This window comes from Chenopodium quinoa, unplaced genomic scaffold, assembly GCF_001683475.1.
Source record: "Chenopodium quinoa cultivar QQ74 unplaced genomic scaffold, ASM168347v1, whole genome shotgun sequence".
NCBI classification, from domain to species: Eukaryota; Viridiplantae; Streptophyta; class Magnoliopsida; order Caryophyllales; family Amaranthaceae; genus Chenopodium; species Chenopodium quinoa.
In genome coordinates, this window is record NW_018744394.1 from 368,792 (window position 1) to 394,369 (window position 25,578).

Below are 25,578 nucleotides of genomic sequence, written 5' to 3' on the forward strand. Positions count from 1 at the left end.
GGGGCATTTGAGACATTTTGCATGGAATTTACCCATCTCTCTCCTCATTTCTCTCACCTCCACGTGCTGGATTTAAGTGTACCACTGAGTGATTAATAATATCACTAGATGATCAAATAGTATCATTGAACATTCAGTGGTACTATATATTCATTCAATGGTACTGCATATTCATTTAGTGGTACAAACTACGTATAGAAATAATATCACTACATAGTCAAAGATATTATATAAGCTTTTAGTGGTACATTTAAAATCTGGTCTCACTTGCCCATCTCTCTCCTCCTTTCTCTCACCCCCATGTGTTTTATAATACTTTTTTAAATTTTAAGATTTGATATGCATTTGCAAATACATATCAAACCTACATTAGTACTTCCTCGACACATACTTAATTCCCACAATCTAGTTTCATGTATTATTATGTACCCTAAACAATTACCCCTTACTAAACAAATATTTACAAATATGAAACGTTCACTTTAAATAAATTAAAGTAACTTAATTCAATAATTAGACAATCTACGTACACATTTTAGAATGAGAAGGTAATAACATATATAATGACACTTAATTAGTTCAAGGTGTAATCAAAATATACCTTAGTTGATATACTCAACTATATATAGGCCAAAACAAAGCTTGGGAAACAAGAGCTACCACATGATTAGCACACAAGATTAGCGTGTCATATGTTGGTGTCAAAAAAATACTTGAGATGTCAAGGTCATTCATAATATTTTTGTAGAGCATAATCCAACATCACCCACATTTTCATGAGTCATATGCTAATGTGAAACACTTAAGTGAATTTACTTATTCATAGTTGGAAACCCTCCACATCAATTTTTTTTTTAGAAAGAATAAGGTATGACAACTAACTTCTTGGATGAATAACATAGTACACGTATAAACATTGGTTACTTGACATTACAAATGTTTATAAACATTCAAGGAATATATTTTCTAACTATATTAGATTACATATAAAGTAATGAAATATACCTTGTATGACCTTACCCTTTAATTCTGTAAAACCAAACTTTTTCCTTTTTGCTAATAAGCACAAAGAAGTAATGGATTTTAAGTATAGTTTAAATATACATGAAAATGCTACACCTCTAGCAATAATATACACATTTCAAATTTGATAAACACAAAGTTCACTAAAATTAATACCAATAATAAATCTAAATTTCCTTTTAAAATCAAACTAATAAAAATAAACACATAATATGCTCCATGCTTAGCTTAACAAGATCATTGACCAAGATTATAGAAAAAGATTAGTAAGAAGACTAGCATGAGATAATTAAAACACTTAGCATCTAATTCATTAATAATAAATTAGAGAATTCAGGATCATAACTATTAGAAGAAGCAAAGTGCTTAATGCAGCTTACATCTCCGAAAAATAGTGTGCAACTAAAAATGAGCAAAGTCAACCAACAAAACAAACCAAAACTTAATGTTTCGAAATTCGGGAAAACCTATTATAGAGCATGTATAACGAGTCACCACTGGCTGCAAGGTGAGTTACACCAACCTTTTATTATAATCGAACCCATGAATAAACCCCATATACCAAAACAATACGTCATAATAATATAACACCATAAAAACTTAATATGTTTTGTAAAGTTAAAACTTAATTAAATAAATGAAATTGTGAGGGAACTTGCCTGATAATCACGATAGCTTCGTGCCTTTATGGATCATTATCGCAGGAGCTCGTGGTGTATCCGAATTTCTTTATTTCTTTAACCACAAGGTTAACTCATGATCTTTTAATTCATAGGATGTACTTAGCTATTAGTATACCAAGATTTAATAGCAACCCTCTAATAACTTCCTCTTTATAGGTAAAAGAAATTAGATGTATTGACCATACAAAAATCAAAGACCAAACTTTGGTTTATTAGAAGGCGGAGGCACGAAGAGGTGTACAATAAAGAAAGGAAGAAGAGGGGTTGTAGTCCACCAACCGCTGGCTTGGATGAGGGGAGGCAATCCACTAAGGCAGCAAGTAGGTGCGTCGCGTCGACCTGGGAGGTTGGTGGTACGGTGGTTTCGAGTGAGGCAAGAGGGAGGCAGAGAAGAGAGGGGGGTTACGGAGTGGTCTTCTAGCAGCAAGTTACGGAGAAGGTAGGGTAAGATGTGAAATTTTAGGATTTTTAATCAGGTTTATTACCTTAATTAATTTTAACAGTAATTTGTTTAGAATGGTGACTTAGATCTTTGGTGCGGATAATCTGTTGTGAAAATAAGGGAAAATATCATAATTGAGAAAGAATTAACTTGTGTATTCTCCTTGTATTTTATATGATGAAGGTATACATATTACATATATATATATACATATAGTACAATTGATAGGGTTTGCTTGGAGAATGATAAACCCTAAAATCTTGAAAGTGATAGAATGATACAAGATGGACATCCACAAATATGTGTAGATAAGAATAAACTCTATATCTAGAATATTCCGGAATGATATAAGGAATATAATGGTCATCCACACAATATTTCATAACATTCATTAATTTGTTATTCATTACTCCTTCCGTGTTTTTTTTATAATTGTTACACTAACCAAATCCGATCGTGTTTTATTAAGTGTTACACTTCCTATTTTGACAAAATGTTATATTAAAATATTATATCTCCCTCCTCTCATGGTCCCCACCCAAACCCACTACTACCTTTTTTTTTATTATATCTTTCCTCTCACATTCATTACTTTTAAATAAACTATTAACTCCGCTATCTTTCTTTTACAATTTTTTAATAGTTCAACTACCTCACTTACCTCTTATTTTATTTAAGTCAATTAAATTGTCTAACTATGTGTCGGTCAAACTGTAACACTTAAAAAAATACGGAGGGAGTATAATTAATTGTACCTAACTTAATCACAGTATCGCGCATCTTAAAATAGATATAAATTTTTTTTATGACCTTTTATAATTTTTTTGTCTTCTTAAAATATATTTATGTAAACTAAACTTTTTGAAATAATTAGTACTGTGAATTTTATAAAATATTTATTTAAACAATATATTTTACTATACTTAATTAGTCATATCCATATCTTCTATTTTCCAAGCAACCATATTGCATACCTATTTCCTGTCCGTTTTGACCCCATACCTGTAGTATTTCATTTCCCATGGGTACTGATCTAATATCATCGTACCCGTACCCGTACCTGTTGCGAACATGCAATACACACTCTTGTCCTTATGGGTACTAAGTACATTAATATATAGTTTTATTATATTTTAAAATAATTTTGTTAAAACTTTTCTTTAAATTTGATGAATTTTTGAATGATTTTTTTGTTCTTCAAATGTACATCATACAGAGAAAATTTTATCAAATCATATTGAAGCTTTTATAAAATATCTTTTTACAGAATATATAATACCATACTTAAGTAGTTGTACCCGTATCCTCTATTTTTTATACAACCCTATTACGTATCAATTTTGTGCTAGTACTCAATCATGTACCCGTTTTGTGTTAGTACTAAGTCCCGTATCGTTTTGTGTTTGTACTCAGTCCCGTATCCGTTCTAGAACAACCTAGTATTTCATTTCTCAATTACATGTGTAATAAAAATACCAGTTTTGTGTTATTACTCAGTCCCCTACCCGTTCTTGTACAACCTAGTATTTCATTTCTCAATTACATGTGTAATGAAAATACCAATCCAATTCTTGGTAAGGAAAATTTTTTTCTGTTTGAAATTTCTTAGTATTGAATTGAGCTTTAAAAATGATAAATATGTTATTTATGTTTTATCAATTTTTTTGCTTAAATTTTGAACTATTGCATTTTATAATTATGAACTTCAATTATTATTTTCTTAGAGACTTCTATTATTTTCTTAGAGATTTCTATTATTTTCATAGAGGCATTACATAAAAAAATAAAAAAAATTGAAATAAAAATGTCAAAAGATTCACTTTTTTTTTCTTTTTTATTTGAAAAAAGTATTCACTTACTATGACTCATATCAAAGTAGTATTACTTTCATATTCTATGAATACCTTTCGCGTCGAATCATAATCGAATGAAGTGAAAGTGTGAAAAGTCTAGTGTTGCGGTTAGTATTTTATTTAAAATCTCTCTTTCTGTTTTCGAAAATTTACTCTATTTTACGAAAATAGCCGATCCATTTTAGTTTGGTCCATAATAAGGGTCCAATAATAGTGTAGTTGGAGAGGGCTCGAAAAGAGTTTTCCAACGATATATTATAAGCCCAATTCCGATGAATAATGAGGAAGTTATGGCCAAATTACTAAACTGGGCCCGGTTTGTTCTTTATATATATGCGGCCCAATGATCTAGAGGATGGCCTATTATGAATTATCATTCCTAATGCAATTAGGATTAATTGTAGTATTCTAGAATCTTTTAGAAGGTTCTTTTGAATCCTAATGGGATTAGGATTGATAATTAAGTATATGAGTTTTTTTTGGAATAAAAAAAAATTTTAATATGAAATTACGATTTTACCCCTCGTACGGACTTTTATTATGTAATTTTATTAAAAAATAGAAAACATGTAGAAAAATCTCCTGCAGCGCCAAACATCAGGCTTTCGCCTCGCGACAGAACCTGTCGCGCGGTGACAGGAGCTGTTGCGGTGACATAGGGCCTAGACGTGAAAGGTTTGATATTTCTGAGGGTTTGGTCCCAAATTTCTATTTCAATTATTTAATTTAAATTTTTGATTATATATTTTCCTTGAATTTACTAACGTGTGTATTTTGTTGTTAGAAAGAGATATGAGGCATCCAAGTAAGTACTTTAATTTTTTAATTGATATTATGATATAGAAACTATGTTTAGGTTGTTATTTTGATTCCTAGTATCATGTTAGGAAGTTTTTCCTAGTATCATTTTCGGATGCTTTTCTTAGTATGATGTTTAGGGTAAAGAATGAGTTCCTTGTATCAATTATGGTTTCTTTGATGCTTCCTATTGTCTTTCTTAATAGCATGTTAGTATCATGTTAGGGCTAAAGCTTTGATTTTTGATGTTTAGTGATTATTATGCTTTAACGTGATTATTTTGATTATGATTATTATTATTGTTATTATTATGTTGCTTGATATATATTGTTATTTCTTGATCACACCTTTTAAGCATGTTTAAAGAGAATTTATAATTGTAATCACGCCTAATAAGATAATAAATAAGATAACTAATAACCTTGTTTAGGGCTAATTTATTTATAATTAAAGTGATCGCCAATAATAGACTTATTTTTGCATTAATATTCAACCAACATAGATAAACAGATTTAGGGTTAATCTAATGATTGTATGTTAGTCAGAAAGCGCACATGAATACGAGAAGAATAAAGTAGAGGCCTATTTTATAGGACAAGTTCTTTCACTTTTAGATTGGATTCGTACCCTCATCCCCGAACTTCCAGTATTGGTTCTGGACCTATTAGAGTTAACGATCTCCTGGATCGTTAAGGGTGTAACCTTCACCCAGTAAACGGTTTACAATTTCCTAAAACTTGTTGGCTACTCTTTTGCTCTAGCTTCTTTCCCTTTGGACGCCACCAAGCTTTAGTGTATCATCACAGTGGGGTTCAAATTTGGGGTAATGCTTGAAATATTCCCTACAATTTTTTGCGACTCCACTGGGGAGGGTTTCTATTTTAATTCCTGAAATTTATTTTGGCAATGATTTAGAATGAGTGGATGAGACTCGAAAGTTCTACGTATTTCATGTGCGTAATTTTGATTAACATTATTGTCATATCCATGATAAAGGTTCTCATTGGAAATACCATCCGTAATGAGTCACAAACATAGGATTTTTACACGTTGGAAATTTGAGAAATATCTTTCACAACTAGAATCAAAATAATGCTGCGAAAACTGGAAAATTCTGAGAACACAGAAAGCTACCGAGGCATGTAGGAACTAGCATCTAGAAAGTGACGTTCGTCGCTTGAAAAATGGCTATGCTACCTGGCGACAATTCTACGTATGGCGGCAGAGCTATTTCTATAGGGACATACTCTGTTTTCTGGCGCCGTGTTCTTCCAATGCCGAGCTAGAACTCTACCTTCTTGTTTTAACTAGTTCTAGCACTATTGGCTCAATTCTACTTCCTGATTGAGTTTTTCTCTTATTTCTGAAACCCATATGTGTTCTACATATGGAAATAACCCTCTGGGAATTCATGCTCCATCTACCCGATTGAACACTTTAAGCAATAAAGGGTACATCCGAGAATGTTGAATTCACCAAACCATGGAAGTGAGTTTAACTCACGGGGTCCCATCCACACGCGCCAACCATTCCAAAGGTAAGGCTTCCGTGCAGTGCATATAGACTCATAACCATGAAACTTATTTGACTAACCCATATCCTGAACTTTAGAGAACTAGAGTCATGGTTAGATTGCAAACTCATTGCATCTTGTTGTGACTACTTGTTCATTATTTGCTTGTGCATACTTACATGTGTTTAAACTAATGTAGACACCTAAAAATGTCTCCCCAAAACCAAACCCGATGATGAACAACCTTTCACCGCCACTATTGGTCGGGTTTAGTATTTAATCCCGAGAGTGCTTAAAAAATCGTATTTTATTAAATTCATATTTTTGAACAGTCCATGGATTAGTCTTGATGTTTGGTAAAAGCATAGTTTTAATTTCAGCCCAAACTTATTAATTAGTTCTAGCCCAAACCTTTTTTATTTTATTATTTTATTATTTATTTTTGGGCCAAACCCTTTATTTATTTTTATTTAATTATTTTCTTATTTTAGCCCGAATAATAAAAATTCAGAAAAGGCCCGAAATTATCAATCGGCACTTAAAATGCCGAAGGAAATTAGGGTTAAAATGTATTTAGACGGAAAAACAGGCAGGAATTTCCCGTGATACGACAGGTATCTACCATGTCACGGGAATCCTTCCCGTCTGACGGTGGGATTTCCCGTGACACGGGAGGTTTGCCGTGACACGGGACATTCCGTGTCTTTTCCGCGTAAAACCTTGACGCGTTTTCTATCCCGTTTTCTGAAAATTTCCGGCGTCACGCCAAAAGTGTACCGTGTCACGGGAAAGTGTACCGTCTGACGGTGGGGCTTCACGTGTCACGGTACAGTTTGACCGTGTCACGGGATACTTTTTTAGGGTTTTTATTATTTTAGGGTTCCGTGTGCTCCCTCAGCACATTTTCCCTATAAATACCCCCTCATTTCTGATGTACGGGGCACCGAATAATTCTCTAATTTTATTCTCCCCTCTTCTATGCTTTAGCCTAAACACTAGCCTACCCTTTTTATTTCAAAATTCCTTCTTCAAGTACTCAAAGGAGTCAGTATTTACTCGTGGTTCTATCCTTAAGCCAAGGCGTGAAAGGTAGAATTGTTTGAGGGTTTTGTTTTAATATTAATGTTGTTCTTCTATTTTTTTTATGATCAAACTAAGGATCATGCTCCTTTTATTTTTATTATTTTTCTAACGATTTTATGTTGTTGGAATTGTTATTAATTTGGTTTTAATATTAATGTTGTTCTTCTATTTTTTTTATGATCACCATATTGCATGTTTAAAGGGAATATGTATTTGAAAATCACGCCTAATAAGATAATTTGTACAACCGGTTTAGGATCCTTTTTAATATTGTTAATTAATTCAAGTGATCACAAATATTTTAAAATTTTGTGTGCATTAATATTCAACCAATTTAGTTAAATAATAGTTTGGAGAAAATTGAATTATTGTTTTTATGCCTTTGAGATCACAAGAAGACTTTTCTATATAAGAATCGAGTAGAGGCCAATACTGGCGAATGTGACTCCATGATTCACTTCGTACCATCATCCCTGATCCTCCTTTCGTGGTTCCGAACCATATGGAGTTAGTAATCTCATGGATTATGAATGGGGTGTAACCTTCACGGGTCAATCGTTGTTGCCTATCGTTGTCCCTTATCGTGGTTGCCTTTTATGATCGGTGAACAGTTTACAAGTTCCTTAAAAACTTGTTGGCGACTCCCTACTTTATTTGTCCCTAATCGTTGTCCCTAATCGTAATGTCAATTTCCACTTCCTACTTTATTCACAACATGCTTTAACGTAGGCGCACATCGAGCGATGCCTACAATTTGGCGACTCCACTGGGGAGGATTCTTAATTATTTATCGATTTAAGTGATCGGTGTTTAATTAAGATGAGTGGATGAGACTTGAAAGATTCTTAAAAAAATATTCCTGTGATTAATTTGGCATTTTTGCATCTGCATAGACGTTTTAACGTCGCATTCAGGTATGTCCCGTAGGAAAAATTGGATAACTTGGTTGCACGCGAAGGAAAACAGGGCACCAGTCAAATCTTCTGACTGCCGTGTCACGGCAGAATCTGCCGTGTCACGGCAGTCCTAAAATCAGTCCGGTGGCTTATTTTCTTTCCTCACATTCGACTTCCTTCGATTTTTCTGAAAAAACGTATGTGTTCTACATGCGTCTTAGCCCCGGGGGATTTAAACTCTATCAACCCAAAAAGGCTCATGGCAATAAGGGTTCATCCGAGTTATTAAATCCACCCAAACCATGGAGTCCAATTCGATATCATCACGAACTCGCGGAGCCGCCCGTTGGCATACACCCTCAAGGGAGGCTGCCTTGCTAACGCGTCCAAACTTTTAACCACGGTACCCTTTTGACACCCAAAGCTTGACCAATAGTTGAACATACATCTTGACTCTAGGTTGTGAACTTTTTTTACATCATCGTGCCTAAATGCTATGTCGCTGTTTGGTGCTAACCTTCATGTGTTTGCTCTTTTGTTTAACCCATGACCGAGGGTTTTTATTCTCACATAGTAATTAGCACGGAACTAAAATCGGTTAAAATCAGGAAAAATCACAAAACTGACCTGGAACTGCGCACCGTGTCACGTCATTTTCTGCCGTGCCACGGTGAACAGTACCGTGACACGGGGCTGTCTGCCGTCTGATGGTAGACTGCACCGTGTCACGACAATCTGTACCGTGACACAGTGCCCAGTAAAGTGTCCTGTCAGTCCTTTTTTTCGATTTTTTTGCGAATACTGTGTCTAGTTTTGTGTCTAGCTATACGGTCAAAACACGTGTCTATAACCTCACTTAATCATTCACATATCGTGTTCACACACTTTTTTAGTCGTGCACCACTTTTTGACCGTATTTTAGGGAAGTCTCGTTTTTGTGTCGTTTTTTCTGGAGTAAGTCGGATGGTATCCTCCCATATGTTTTTTTTAAAGTAGAATTTCAAAACTATAGATTTTTTTTAAACTATAGATTTTTTTATTTTTTTTTTAAAAAATAAAAATTTTCTTTTTTTTCTTTTAATCTGGATAGTTTAAGGTTAAGTTTGGTCATTAAAGGTGTGTTTGTTTCGGTGTCACAACACTTGGTCAAGAAGCAGGGGTAGATTGTTACGGTTCGAGTCCATACCTCAACAACCTCTTATACCAAAGAGGCGTACAAGGAAACCACCTCAATCATCTCCACAAGATCCATTTCCAGTCTACTTTCAACCAATGGCCACTAAGGAAGACATTGAGAACCTCAACAGGACAATTGAAAGATTGTCTGACATGATGCAGACACTCACCACTAGAGTCAGCATTGTAGAACAAGACAATCAGAACAATGTCACTACTGCTGCAATGGACAAGATTAAGGAATAGATGAGCAAGATTTCTGAAGAGTTCACTTATGTGGAACAGCCTGTCGCCTCTTCGTCCATAAGACACAAGCTTCCTGAGAAGTTTTCCACTGCTGACATTCCCAAATTCAAGCCTACTGATAATCCGCTTTTCCATTTGAAGGCTTTTTCTGCAACCATGGCTCTTAAGGGAGTAGATGTGACATTCTTCCCTACGGTGTATACAATATTGGAATCAATATCGAAGATGAACTGAAGAAGTCTGTTGGTAGCAACAATAACAACAACACTTGGAAAAACAAGAAGAACGACACTCCTTCTTCTTCGTCTTCTAAGCCCAATAATGCTACCAACAATATTAATATCAATGATGTGATGGCCCTTAATGCTCCTCCTCAAAGATTCCAAAGGCAAAGGAGGGTTTACACGCCTTTGGGAATGACTATGATGCTGCTTATGACCGTTTGCATGGTCAAGGACTGATTATGCCAATCGGACCATTTCCAGAACCTTGGCCAGAGAATAGGACCGCTAGCTATGACCCCAATGCTTATTTCAAGTTTCACCAAGGCAAGGGTCATAATACTGAGAAGTGTTGGAGGCTGAAGGATGCAATCCAAGATCTGATCGATGCTAATCAACTTCCTATCCCTCTAGGGGGCAAGAAGCCTAACATTCAAACAGGTCCTCTTTCTAATGCTTTGGCTATCATGGGGGATGAAGTCTCCTTTGATCCGTCGATACTCATTCAACCTGTGAATGAACCTTTGCCGGAAGTTGTATTTATCTCAAGTACTGAAGAAGTGAATGGAATTTGGGATAGCGACGATGAAGATGTCTATCTCAAGGATATAGCCTGTTCATCTCTTGGAACCAGGGAAGACGTTTGGGGGGACTTTGAGGTCAAGGTTCTCACCAGAAGTGGACGGTTGCAACAACCTAATCCACCTCCACCTCCACTAGTTAATCCCATCGATCCTGTGAACAGCGATGTGGTCAAACAACTGCAAAAGACCAAGGTGGAGATGAATGTATGGAAGCTTTTAGCCACTTCCCACGAGCATCGAAAGGCTGTGATGAATGCTCTGGTGAAGATAAGAGTTGATGATAACATGACTCCTCAAGGACTGGTCAACTTTTTCACTACTGAGTTGCCAAGTACTAGCAATTTGATTTCGTTTTCTGATAAGGATCTGCCCCCGGAAGGGGATCAACATAATAAGGCCTTACACCTCACTATGGTGTGTAGGCAGATGAATGTTCCTTTAAGCCTAGTTGATAATGGCTCTGCAATCAATGTGTGCCTACTCCGTACTACAAAGAAGTTGGGCATAAAGAATGAAGAATTGACTCCCTCCACTCAAGGGATTCGCACTTATGATAATACTCGCCGTCAAGCCGTGGGTACTATCATACTGAATATAACTACTGGGGCCATTGAACGTCGCACCAAATTTCAGGTGGTGGACATTAAGGCCTCTTTCAATCTGTTGTTAGGACGCCCTTGGCTTCATGAGCTAAAGGCGATTCCATCATCGCTGCACCAGAAAGTGAAAGTTATAGTTGGAGGGGTTCCGATTACTATCGATGCTTCTCCTATGCGCATTCAAGTTATTGATACTCCTATCGTCCATGTTGAACATGATGAAGAAGATGAAGATCTTTGGGGGTTTTCACTAGATGATGTTATCGTGATTGAAGAAGAGGAAAAGTGCCATCTCGACTTCGATCCCTATTCAAACACCAGTATCAAAGCCATTCTAAAAAAGCAAGATCATTTCCCTGGAATGACCCTTGGACTCAAGAAGAAAATGGCTGAATCTTGGGCCCATCCTGGTGCACTCAAGAAGGATACTTTTGGCTTGGGATTCAAGCCAACAAAAGAAGATCTGAAGACACATGGGTACATTGCAAGACAAAGTTAGAAATCCAGCCCACCCGGAAGGTAGTATGATTCAAGGGGTTATTGTTGAGGAGATTGGTAATTTTGTTACAGAGTATGTTGCCATTGCCGAACATATTGGGCTTCCCACTTCTCGACATGAAGGGAGACTTGATGGTCATGGCACAATCGGGTCGAAACGGATCTCACGCACTCGAGAACCATTCTTGCAAGCTCAGCTATTTGTGCTTCATCATGATGCGGAGGTTCAACCTTATTTAGAAGAGAACATGGAAAGTTTTCGAGTTGAATTTCCATCAAAAGGGGAAAGGGCACTAATGCAGTTGCATAATAAGACGTTTGTGACATGGTTCCATGATCGTGTAATGCGTTAATTGGATGACAGTGTCTCTGATACAATAAAGTAGCTAGCTTATGGTCAAAAGGAAGATTTACATTCATTTGAGGGTTATGATATAAATGGGTGTACATTTTGGACTGAGAGTCAGGATCAGAAATCCTCATCGACTTAAAATAGTGGTGTGACTCTAGTGGATTCATGAAGAGAGGTTGCAGGTGCAAAGGATAAGATTAACATACTACGGTCGAATTCAGGAAATATGGGAGTTAGATTATCGTGATTTCAAGGTGGGCCTTTTCAAGTGTAAATGGATTGATAATAATAGGCGTAACGTAAGACATGACGACTTCACTCTTGTAGACCTTGGCCATTTGCAGGATAGTTTGGAACCATTCATCCTTGCGTCACAAGCTAAGCAAGTGTTCTATGTAAGCGACCCTGCCAATCCACAATGGTCTATCGTCTTAGCTAGCAAACGAAAGATTTTAGGGGTTGGAGATGTGGAAGACGAGGAAGAATATGATGCGTTTGATGATTCTCCCCCCCCCCCTTCACTGCTCCTAGAGTTGATATAGCAAATGATGTAGACAATGATGCAAAATATATTCGATGTGACCACAACGAGGGAATACTCGAATGAGGTACTTTATTTTTTACATTTACAACTTAATTGGCTTTTACAATCTTGTTTGGGCATGAAATCAAGTACTTGTAAGCAATTTTAATTTGAATCTAAGTAAGAATCTCATTTAGGACATTTTGAACTTATTTCTTTCCTAAAATCTTGTTATTGCATTAAAACATTTACTTGTGCAGCAATTCGAACTTATATGGGCCTTATGTATACCAGTTACATGTGAATTTGAATGACTATTTAGAAGTAGGGAAGTTAGGACCTCATTTGAGCAATTTTAATTTAAATTCGCCCCTAGGAGCTTTTGCATCTTGAAAACAATTACTTGTTAGCATTTTGTACTTATCAACATGTTATATACACCAATTATGAGTTGTTAGATGAATTAGATGTGAATTTGTTTTCAACACAAAGAAGTTGGGTAACTATTTGTCTATTTTGGGTACTCTCCATTAATTTGATTGTCTTTAATGATGACTAATGATTTGGTTTGCTTCTGATGTTAGGTGTGTATATATAATGGGCAGTGATGATGAATACCTTCATTGTGATGACAATGTGGATGATGAAGACCATGGGAATTCTCAATGTGATGATGAGGCGTATGATATGAATAAGGAGAAATATTTGGGTGATCCAGAAGACCTAGCTCACGATGAGTTGCTACGTAGGCTTGATGATTTTGAGAGATCAGCTGAATGTGCCCCCCCATTGTGGTAATGTTGTCATCAAGTTTGTAACTGATTCACAAGGACAACGGAAAATACAAACTCATGCGAACACCACCGTTGGTGGAGGTGGGGTAAAGGCACCAGTGAAGAGAAAGGGACGGGGTGCAACAAAAGCTTTTAAAAAAACCCAGAGTTCCCATGGTTCTCGAGTGGGATTAGTTTGATCAACCTACTAGACAATGGCTCCGCCAATATTCTAATCACATTGGCATACTTACTCGTAAATTACCCATCACACTTGATTGGCGGAGGTCCCCGAAGGATTGCTTTAGACGTTTTGGGATGATACAATGGTAAGTGATTTTATTTTCGTTTTGCTATTTATTTGTATTTGTATGTGAATGATACACTAGTGTCAAATTGTGAGCTAGGGGAAAAAAATAAAATAAAACTAACGTCGGATAGTTCAGCCGATGGCCAGGCCTACCGCAGCTACCTAGGCTTCTACAGTGGCCTGGGCTCCTCCAGGTGGCCTGGGCAGCTACCTGGGTTACTGCATTAGCCTAGGCAGCTACCTGGGCGATAGCTTGTGGTCCCGGTTTTTTTTATTATTTTCTTTTGTGTTTTATTATTTTTCTGTATTTTGTCATATTGCCTAACGGTTTCCTATGATATATTGTTCTAGAGTGTGTATAACATTGTTGATGAGCCGACCAAGAGAAAATATTTTCTCGCATTTGTACAAGAGAGGTTCAAAAACTTCAAAAGTTCCTTGAGAACAAGATGGATCCATAAGACAAGAAGGAAAATATCAAAGAAAAAAGTGAAAGCTAATGGAGAACTAGAGGAACCTGAGAGGAAACCGTGGGATGTATATCCGCAAGTTACGATGAAGGAGTGGGAGAAGTTTGTGGCGAAATAATCTAGTTTTACTGCACTTGTATGTAGTTATCTACCTATTAATTAGAGTTAACAAATAAATATGGTTCAATACAAATAATTATGCTATCATTTTGTAATGTGTAGGAGAAAAGTGAGCAAGCTAGAATCAATGAGGGGAAGAAATTGTATAACCATCATATGGGTTGTAAGACATTTGCGGAAAGTAGACCAAAGTGGATCAAAGATGGTCTATACCCCTCATCAAAGCTTTCAACATCTGATAAACCAATGTCGTCCACGGTCTCCACCTTGGTAGTTCGTGCAATTGATTGGTGGTGTGATATGCATGGTATAGACAAGGGCACCGGCAAGTATGTCATCCCACGTCTGAATACTAAAGTCGTAGCAGATGTACTCGTGAGAAATCTATGATACTTATGATAATATTACAAACTTACTATTATGTATTTTCATATAAATTACAACCTAACTTTGCAATGAAATTTTTTAGTGTTTTTACAGCTCGAGCACACGTCGGAAGTGGTTGAAGGCAAGCTGCCTCCAAGCATAGACAAAGATCTTGTTGTTGCCCACGATTACTCCAGTGGACTCATGTAGTAATCCAAAAGGCGTCAGGGATGATCCAGTTGTTGAGAGCGAGGTAATTTTATTACAAACAAATTTGGTTAAAATAAGAACGATTTCCATACACTTGTTGAGAGCGTGTTACTTATACTACTGTTGCAGGTTCCTACTCCTAAGCATGCCGACACATTGGAGATTGTACATCCAACACCTGATCCTTTACAAGATATTATGGTAAACGTCAGAATTAATCAAATGTCCTTCTATTAGACTTATTACATCGATCACTTAATAACTCATGTCCTAATCTAATGTGTAGGAAGAGACACCTTGTGAGCTCCTTCACCCTGGGGAAAACTTGGATGGAAATTTGAAGTTGGTGGGGTATGGTAGCGCACAACCATTTGACAAGGTCCATTTCAAGTCTAATACTAGTACCCGGTATATCTCGGTCGGCATCAATTCTATTGTATCTGGTTTTGAGGACTTACCACTACCGGTGCCTAGAGAGGAGTATGACTTCTTTAAGCTACAAGATTCGACAGGCAACTTTGTTCAATGGCCACGTGATTGGGTGAGGTTGGTAGGAAGGGGTAAGTATGAAATACCTTTTTTTATAACAAATATAACATATCTTGTAATATGACATGTACTTTTATGTTACTAGATTTCAAAGGAAAATCAACCTCATAAAGGAAGAAGGTGGAGAAGTTGGAGAAGACAAAATCCAAGGTCGTCCAACCTCCAAACATCACGGAAGAAGGACAAGGGTTGAAGGGTGAACACATGTCGAAGAAGAGCTCGAGAGGTTCTGCCTTGAGCTGTACACCACTAGTTGAAGCTGATGTCCTTCGTTTGCTCTCTAAGGCTTGTACTTTTCTTCACAACCGCGTAATTGAGTTGCCATTTGATATATCTATTGAAGTGAATCTACCTAAGGAGTTTTTCCATTATGATGAAGATGCAATCGCATTTCTTTCAAGAGTGGATGTGACGAAATTTCTAACAGGTTCCATGATTAACATTTCCATCATTCAAACTTTCATGAGGTAATTTAATAGTGCTATTTCTAATTATATTGCTGTTGCATTTTGAATTTAGATTGTGCACTTAATAAATGATCCACACATTGCTTTCATGAAGGTCACTACAGGAGCACCTTCTTAGTAAAGCTAATTCCGAGGCTACAATTGGGTGGTTATGCCCTGAGAAGACCTCCGTTACCAGATGCTAATGCAACCCGCATGATGTGAAAGATTATCTTGAGCAGAGTATTAAGGAATCAACCCGAGCGCGAGACAAGTTCATATTAGCGCCATGCTTTGAGGAGTACGTCTAAATATGTCATAATTCTGCTGATTGCTTAGTAATTATGTTGCCGTCTAATAATTAATGAATTTTTATTTGGTGAATATATATATATATATATATAGTGCTCATTGGACTCTTTTAGTGATTTGTGTTTCCAATAACACAATCTATCATTTTGATTCGGCCTGTGTGAGTCCACCGCGAAAGCTTATAGTGAAGAACCTACTGAATAGGTACAAATTGCAACCCCTTGTTGAATGTCCCCACCTAAGTAATTGGCTAGTTATATTTCTAACTTTGAACTTATTTTCCTACAGTGTTATGAAGAAGCTAAATTGTCGTTCGGTTGCGGGTCCTACGTTGAAATATGCAAAGGTAATGCCTTGACATAGTGACTTGTTTAATAAACTTCACATCGATAATGGCTATGCATGATTTCATGAACACATGGTATTATAGTGTGTGCAACAAGTCAACGAAGTTGATTGTGCCTTGTACGTGATGAGGTTTATGCTTGACATAGTCAAAAGTTGCACGGAAGCTCAATACATTGATGAGGTATCGGTTTATTTTATTACTTTTTTTCCGTTCGATCCATACTAGCTTCCATAATTGCACCGAACACATAAATGGGAAACAGAAAACCCGAGGCAGTAGCCCGTATATATGCTGACCCCGAGGCATGGTCCGAGGTAGCTGCACCCAAGACAGCTGGTGACGGGGCAACTGCACCCGAGACAGCTGCACACTAGCGAGCTACACCCAGCAATCCTGCCCAGGCAGCAGCTGCAGCAGCAGCCCAGGCACCTGACCAGGCAGCTGCAGCAACAGCAAAGGCAGAGCTGCCCATGGTAGCTGCATCAGCAGCCCAGGCTGTTTTCTAGGCAGCTGCAACATCAGCCCAGCCACCTGCCCAGGAAGCTGCAGCAGCATCCAAGGCAAGGCTGCCCATGGTAGCTGCAGCGCCGCCGAGGAAAGGCGGAGGCAGCTGCTGCATCGCCGTCGGGGAGTGGCCATGGTGATTTTGGTTATGCGATGGAAATGCGTCCTAAATCTTTGAAAAATGCTATAATGGTGTGATTTCAAACATTATACATTTACGGCTAGGTAATATTGACATGTTATGAGAATGAAACACTTCTTTTGATAACAAATGTACACAATGGGCAAAGTAGAAGTCGTAAGGCCTCATATGGGCCATTTTGGATGCAAGGCGTCCTAAAACTTAGAAAAATGGTATATTGGTGTGATTTCAAACATTAGACACTCAAGACTAGGTAATATTGACATGTTATGAGAATGAGACGCTTCATTTGATAAGAAATGTAGAAAATGGGCAAAGTAGAAGTCGTATAGGCCTTATATGGGCCATTTTGGATGTAAGGCGTGCTAAAACTTAGTTAACTGCTATATTGGTGTGATTTCAAACATTATATACTCAAGAATATGTAATATTGACATGTTATGAGAAAGAAACTCTTCATTTGATAAGAAATGTAGAAAATGGAAAAAGTAGAAGTCGTATAGGCCTTGTATGGGCCATTTTGGATGTAAGGCGTGCTAAAACTTAGTTAATTTCTATATTGGCGTGATTTCAAACATTAGACACTAAATACTAGGTAATATTGACATGTTATGAGAAAGAAACCCGCTTCATTTGATAAGAAATGTAGAAAATGGGCAAAGTAGAAGTCGTATAGGCCTTATATGCGCCATTTTGGATGTAAGGCGTGCTAAAACTAGTTAATTGATATATTTGTGTGATTTCAATCATTATACACCCAATAATAGGTAATATTGACATGTTATGAGAAATAAAAGCTTCATTTGATAAGAAATGTAGTAAATGGGCAAAGTAGAAGTCGTATAGGCCTTATATGGGCCATTTTGGATGTAAGGCGTGCTAAAACTTAGTTAATTGATATATTGGTGTGATTTAAAACATTATACACTCAATCCTAGGTAATATTGACATGTTATGATAAAGAAACACTTCATGTAAAAAGAAATGTAGAAAATGGGCAAAATAGAAGTCGTATAGGCCTTATATGGGCCATTTTGGATGTATGGCTAGCTAAAACTTAGTTAATTGCTATATTGGTGTGATTTACAACATTATACACTCAATAATAGGTAATATTGACATTTTATGAGAAAGAAAAACTTCATTTGATAAGAAATGTAGAAAATGGGAAAATAGAAGTCGTATAGGCGTTATATGGGCCATTTTGGATGTAAGGCGTGCTTGACTTAGTTAATTGCTATATTGGTGTGATTTCAAACATTAGACAATCAAGACAAGGTAATATTGACATGTTATGAGAAAGAAACACTTCATTTGATAAAAAATGTAGGAAATGGGCAAAATAGAAGTCGTATAGGCCTTATATGGGCAATTTTGGATGTAAGGCGTGCTTGACTTAGTTAATTATTTTATTGATTTAAAGAAACATTTATTTTAACTTTTTCATGTCATACGCATGATATACTGATATATAATAATGGTTGGTTGATTTTTTTTCAAAGGTTTGCAAGATTCAAAGGGAAGACCCGTTAACAAGGAAAGAAATCAATGAAATTCGCGACATGTGGGATTTTTTCGTGACATTTGATGGTATCTAGTTAGATCGAGCTAGATTTTTTCGTGACATGTGACCGTGCATTATTCTATTAGTTATGTGTTTAGATATATATTATTATGTCAATGTTAATTAGTTATAATTAATTAGTACGAAGTATTTGTGAGTTTTATCTTTACATATTTTGGTGTAATGACATAATACTTATAATTAAATACGTTAATGATGTTAATCTTTTTTATATTTATGAAAATAAATGTTATTTGTATTTTTGTTGTATTTAATATTAATTAATAATATATTAATTTTATTATTAATTAAAATTAATAATTAATAATAATATTAATAATAATTAATCTATATTATTATTAACCAGTAATATTATTATTATTGTTATAGGTCACTAATATAATTATCATATTATTATTATAAATATTATAAATATTATTAAAAATTAAAAATCAAAAGGGAAGCGGTTTGGCGCCAAAACCGCTTCCCTTTACCCTTACCATAATGGTGCTAGAAATCCCGAAAGGAAGCGGTTTGGCGCCAAAACCGCTTCCCTTTCATCCTAAAAGGGAGGAGGTTTGAACCGCTTCCTTTTCTACAGCCTAAAGGGAAGCCCGCCAAACCGGAGCGGTTCAAAACCGCTTCCCTTTTGGTTTTTTCTACTAGTGGACATCCCTAAGTTTAAACCAACTCACTATCCTTACTTCCATTTAAGGGCCTTTGAAACTTTAATGAACATTAAAGGGATTGATAAGAATATTTTTCACTCTTTGTTCTCGCTATCTCTCGAAACCATTTGTCAACATTGGTTCTTCTCCCTTGATAAAGAGAAAACCTCTACCTGGGATGGAATAAAAAAAATGCTTTCATTGATAGATATAGGTGTAATATTCAAATAAAACCGACCATAGACAATTTGAGATGCTAAAACAAAAAGAACACGAAGGGTTCACCTCCTTCTTCAACAAGTGGAGGGAAACTTCCGCTAACATAATCGAAGTCCCTACTAAAAAAGAATCTGTGAGGATGTTCATAAAATATTCACAAGAAAAGTATTCAAAGCACTTAAAATATTAACACAACTTGTATACTTTCATGGCCGTCTATGACATCGGTATCAAGATCAAAGAAGACCTCGCAAAGCAAAAAGCTACTAACAATAGTAACCACAGTGGCTGGAAAGGAAAGAAGAACGACAATCCTTCTTATTCCGAAAACGCCCACTCTAGTAACAATGTTAGTACCTTTGATGTTAGTGAAGTCTTAACCATGGATGACCAAGGATCTAAGAAGCAGCTAAGCAAAGAATTCACCCCCATTGGGATGAGCTATGATGCTGCCTTCGATCGACTCCATACTAGGGGACTCATTACTCCCATTGGACCTATTCAAGATCCTGCACCTAAAAAGAGATTGCCTAGTTGGAACCCAGATGCACATTGCAAGTACCATCAAGGTAGGGGTCATACTACTGAGAGTTGTTGGAAGCTAAAAGTGGCTATCCAACTTTTGTTCGATAATAATAAGCTTCCCATACCTCCAGCTAGCAAGAAGAGCAAGTGATATATAAAGCAAAGACACGAAGCGAGCTTCAACGACAAGATTTTTTGTGACCTCTTTTTTTATATTTATTTTATTTATCCCTTCCCCAATAAGTCTAGCATAGACACCTTCTATTTTCCCTTAGATATACATTGTAGATTTTTTTCCCCTTTTAATAAAATGAGCATTTATTTCCTCGCATATGATCATTGCATTACATCGCATTAAAAATAAATTAAATCCATATCAAACTTAGCACAAGGTATATCAATTATCTGAGGCGCTTCTTGTAGCCATATCATATCATCTTTTACCCTATGCAATCCTTTCTAGATAAACAACTTTGAGCCTCATCTAACGATTGACCTTTCTTTCTTCAACCCACATCTACCTAACCTTGGGATGGGATGGTGTGTAACTTATGCAATTTTCAAAGAACAAAATCTTGAGTGATTCAAAAGATTAAAATATAAAAACATAAATAATAAAGTGTACAAAAGGGCAAGTGTTCCAATGTCTTTGACATAAACATGTCTTTGATATGAACACGTCTCAGATTGCGTCTCTTATTGAGTGCTCGGTACCATGCCTAAGAAACATGAATTCCAAGTGAGTGATAGACCGCATGATCGAGATTGCCCACACTTATCAATTTTTTTTTTTTAAAAAAAAGCAAAAAAAAAGAAAGAAAGAGAGCTAAAAAAGATTTAAAAGTCTCAAGCGTAAAAATATAAAGATTCTAAAACAAGGTCGCACACCTTGGGGGTTTTTCCAGGGTTTGAGCCTTTGTACTTTTTTTTCTATAACCCTTAGCCTAACCACGTTACAACCCTTAAAATACCTCTCTGAGGTATACACACGCTTGTGCGAGATTCGGCTAGAGCTACATTCGGCCTGAATCCAAACGGATACGTAGGCAACCTCACATCAAGGTGCGACCGTAATAAAAAAATACATTTTTATTTACACTCTTAATTAATCATATTTAGGAATTTCCAATGCTCATCTCTTTTCATTTAGAGCTAGACTTGGGGGCTTGATCCCTACATAATTAACTTACCTAGCTTAAAGAGTCACCATCATTTAACTCTTCTTGATATAATATTTTCCCACACACTTAGCCCTTGCGGCCTAACATTAGTGTCACTTTCACACACTGCACATATACATGACCAAATAGTCCTTTCCTTAGGAACCCTTTGTCATGAAATCTTAACACAACATTGAAACATACTTCATCATAACAAAATCACTCATCATTGCATCACAAAGTACGAAGTTCTTAGCCTCCGTGCCTAATTTACCCAAATACTTTCATCATGGAGTCAACAATTCAGATAGCCTAGGAGGAATTAATCCTTGCACCTTGAGAAATAGTATCAAACAACATTTGACTAAGCTCATTCAACATGCATTCAAAAACTTCTCTTCTTTCTTTTTTTGCGTCTTTCTTTTTTGGGAGAAAGTCTGTACCCCCTCCATAAAAATGACGGAAATTTTTGTTTTTCTGCCTTTTGATTCATGTACTTATCGAGCTTCATGAGTCAACACTATGCACACATGAGTCACACAAAGTGAGTCATCATTAAGTAAAGTTTATACCTTGACTCATGTCAAGTCAAGCAACACTAAGCCTTAGGTCAACCATAAGATAACTTAAGAGATTAGCAAATTCCTATAGTAAAAAATATAAATGCAGGTACATCCCAGCAAGCAAGAACATTCTCGGATTTTTTTCGAAAAACCGCGAATATGACCACATATGATTCTTCCAAGATGAGAGGTTTTACATAGATCAGTAAATTAGAAATGAAGAGCTTGAATTTACAAAAGATTTGGGCGGATTTGGTTGAAAGGAAACGACCAAGTTCAAAGTTCAGAGCGAAACCGAGCAACGAACAGCATCAGCAAGAGCAAAATAAGGTAGACCCGACTCCAACACCAAATGACAACGTTGTTGCCTGGAGACAACATCTGTCGCCTGGCGGTAGAAGCAAAGTGCGGCGACACATTTTCCAAGCGGAGTTGGTGTAACGACACAATGCGTGGCCCCCATATTAGATTATGCGGACCTAGTGCAGAAATTTCAGAGTTCCTTGGTAGGCCAGTTAACCCCTCTAAGTAATTTGACATGATTTAGTAATCGGCTCGATTACAATCACATAAAGTGATCTACCTAATAAAAGATAGTCTCACATAGCTTAAAGCACCTAAACATTGGCTCATAGCAAAGGCACTAACATAATGGTTCACAAGCAGTCAAAGCACCGACATAATGGTTCACAAGTAGTAAAAAGCACCGACGTAATGGTTCACAAACAGCAAAAATGCGCCGATATATTGGCACCGCGGAAATTACAGCAAAAAAATTGCAACAACAAAGTTCAAGCGAGCTTTAAAGATTGGCAAGCGTTGGTCTTGGGTAATTTTCTTTGGAACATTATTGTTAAAACTGAGGATAACTTCAAGCAAAGTTATCTTCGACATCGTTCCTTAGGATATGGAAGGTTGTAAGAAAGTTGAGGATGGTTTCAAGAAAAAATATCTTCGACGACGTTCGCTGAGATTGTGGAGGTTGTCACCAAGATTTGAGAAGATAGCACGAGATGGGCTGTCTTCGACAGCATTCGATAAGATTTTGGAGGTTTTAACCAAGATTTGAAAAGATAGCACGAGATGGGCAGTCTTCGACAGCATTCGCTAAGATTGTGTAGGTTGTCACCAAGATTTGAGAGGAGCGGTTCGTGATGAGGCGGTCTTCGACGCCTTTTGCTATGACTGGAAAGCTTGTCATTATAGTTTAAGGAAAAGGCTCAAGATGTAGCAGCATTGATTGCCGGCGTTCCCTAGCTTCTAGAAGGTTCTTTTGAATCCTAATGGGATTAGGATTGATAACTAAGTTTTAGGAGTTTTATTTGGAATAAAAGAAGTCTTTTATATTAACTTACGATTTTACCCTCTTACGGACTTTTATGATTTAATTTTATTAAAAAATAGAAAACGTGTGGAAAAATCTCCTGCACCGCCGAACGTCTGGTTGTCGCCTCGACAAACATTGTCGAGCGGCGACAGGAGCTACTGCCGCGACAGCGGCGTGTTTTATTCCTTTTCTAACTCAGATTCGTTTTTATCAAATCCGAACTATTTCATTATAAATTGCGTCCTTAGACCCCCGTCAATTCTCACCAACTCTCATCAAGAAATTCTTGATTCACTTTCTCTCTCTTTCTAAACCAACTTTTCTCAAACAAAATTTCGCATTCACAAGACCTAGACATACCTAGCCAAGTTAGAAGTTGCCTTCGCCCTAGATGTGAAAGGTTTGATATTTCTGAGGGTTTGGTCCCAAATATCTACAAGTAATTAATTTAATAGTTTGATTTAATATTTTCCTTGAAGTTACTAACGTGTGTATTTTTTTATTAGAAAGAGGTACAAGGCATCCAAGTAAGTACTTTAATTGTTTAATTGATATTATGATATAGAAATCATGTTTAGTTGTAATTTTGATTCCTAGTATCATGTTGGGATTTTTTTTCTAGTATTATGTTAGGATTCTTTTCTTAGTATGATGTTTAGGGTAAAGAATAAGTTCCTTGTATTAATTATGGTTTCTATGATGCTTCCTATTGTCTTTCTTAATAGCATCTTAGTATCATGTTAAGGCTAAAGCTTTGATTTTTGATGTTTATTAGTGACATGATAGGGTTTGTTATTAATCTTGTTAGTATCATGCCTAGGATCTTGCTATTATTATGCTTTAACATGATTATTTTTATTATGATTATTATTATTGTTATTATTATGTTGCTTGATATATTGTTATTACTTGATCACACCTTTTATGCATGTTTAAAGAGAATTTATACTTGTAATCACGCTTAATCAGATAATTAATAATCTTGTTTAGGGCTAATTTGATTAAAATTCAAGTGATCGCCAATAATAGATTTATTTGTGCATTAATATTCAACAACCATATATAAACAGGTTTAGGGTTAATCTAATAATTTCATGTTAGTCAGAAAGCGCACATGAATACGAGAAGAATCAAGTAAAGGCCTATTTATAGCACTACTAGAAAACATGGAAATAACGACGGAATTTTTCCTTCGGAAATGGGGTTTCAGACGGAATTTCCGTCGTAACAGGTCGTCGGAATACATGTTGTAGGAAAACCGGCTTTTCCGACGGAATTTCCGTCGGAAATACTATTCCGACGGAATTCAATCTGTCGGCAGCGATTTTCAGGCAAGAGAAAATCCGTGTGAAAATTCCGATGGAATGTAATCCGCCAAAATTTTTCGACGGAAATTCCGTTGGACAATTCTTTAGAAAAACAAAAAAAGCCTCCCACCACCCCACACCACCAGTCCCCTCCCTCCCATCAAGACCCAACCACAACCACACACCACCAGCCCACCCCCCCATCTAGACCCAACAACAACCACACTCCACCACCGACCCTATCCCACTACCATACACCACCACTGACACCACCAAAATCCGTCGGAAAATTCCGACGGAATGTAATCCGCCAAAATTTTTTGACGGAAATTTCGTCGGAAAATTCTTTAAAAAAACAAAAAAAAGCCTCCCACCACCCCACACCACCAGTCCCCCCCCCAATCTAGACCCAACCATAACCACACACCACCAGCCCCCCCATCTAGACCCAACCACAACCGTACACCACCACCGACCCTATCCCACTACCATACACCACCACCGACACCACCACAACAAAATATTAGCCAAAAAACCGTAAATTAACCCCAAAAAACCGTAAATTAACCCAAAAAAACCAAAATTTACACGAAAAAAGCAAAAAATAACACACAAAAACTCAAAACTAGTAGATCTAAATATTTAATCAAAATTTCATAAAATAAAACGATGATTAATCAACAAAAATTAAATCAAATATATAAATATACAATTATCTATTTAAATTTACAATATATCATTACAATTACATATAAAATTAACTAGATCTAGGAATCTATCCTAAATTAAAACAAGATCTACCAAAAAAAAGACGGTGGTTGTTGGGTTTGATGTTGATGCCAGGTTGTTGGTGTTGCGTCGCTGTTGCGGTTGATGTTTGTGGTTGTTGAAGGAGCTTCATGTTGCGGTTGCTGTTGTATCTTTGTTGTTGTAGGTGTTTGATGTAGGTGAAGAGAAAAGAAACGAAGGAGAGAGAAAGGGCGGTGATGAGAAGAAGAAAGGAAAGAGAAGGAGAAGAGAGAAGAGGAGAAAACGAAGGAGAAGAGAAGAGGGGAGAACGAAGGAGAAGAGGGAAGGAGAAGAAGGAGAACGAAGGAGTTAGGAGGAATTAGAAAGGGAGAACGAAGGAGGGGAGAGAGAGAGAAAGAGAGAGCAGAAACATAAGAGAGAGAAAGGAAAGGGGCTGCTTTAGGGTTTAGGAAAT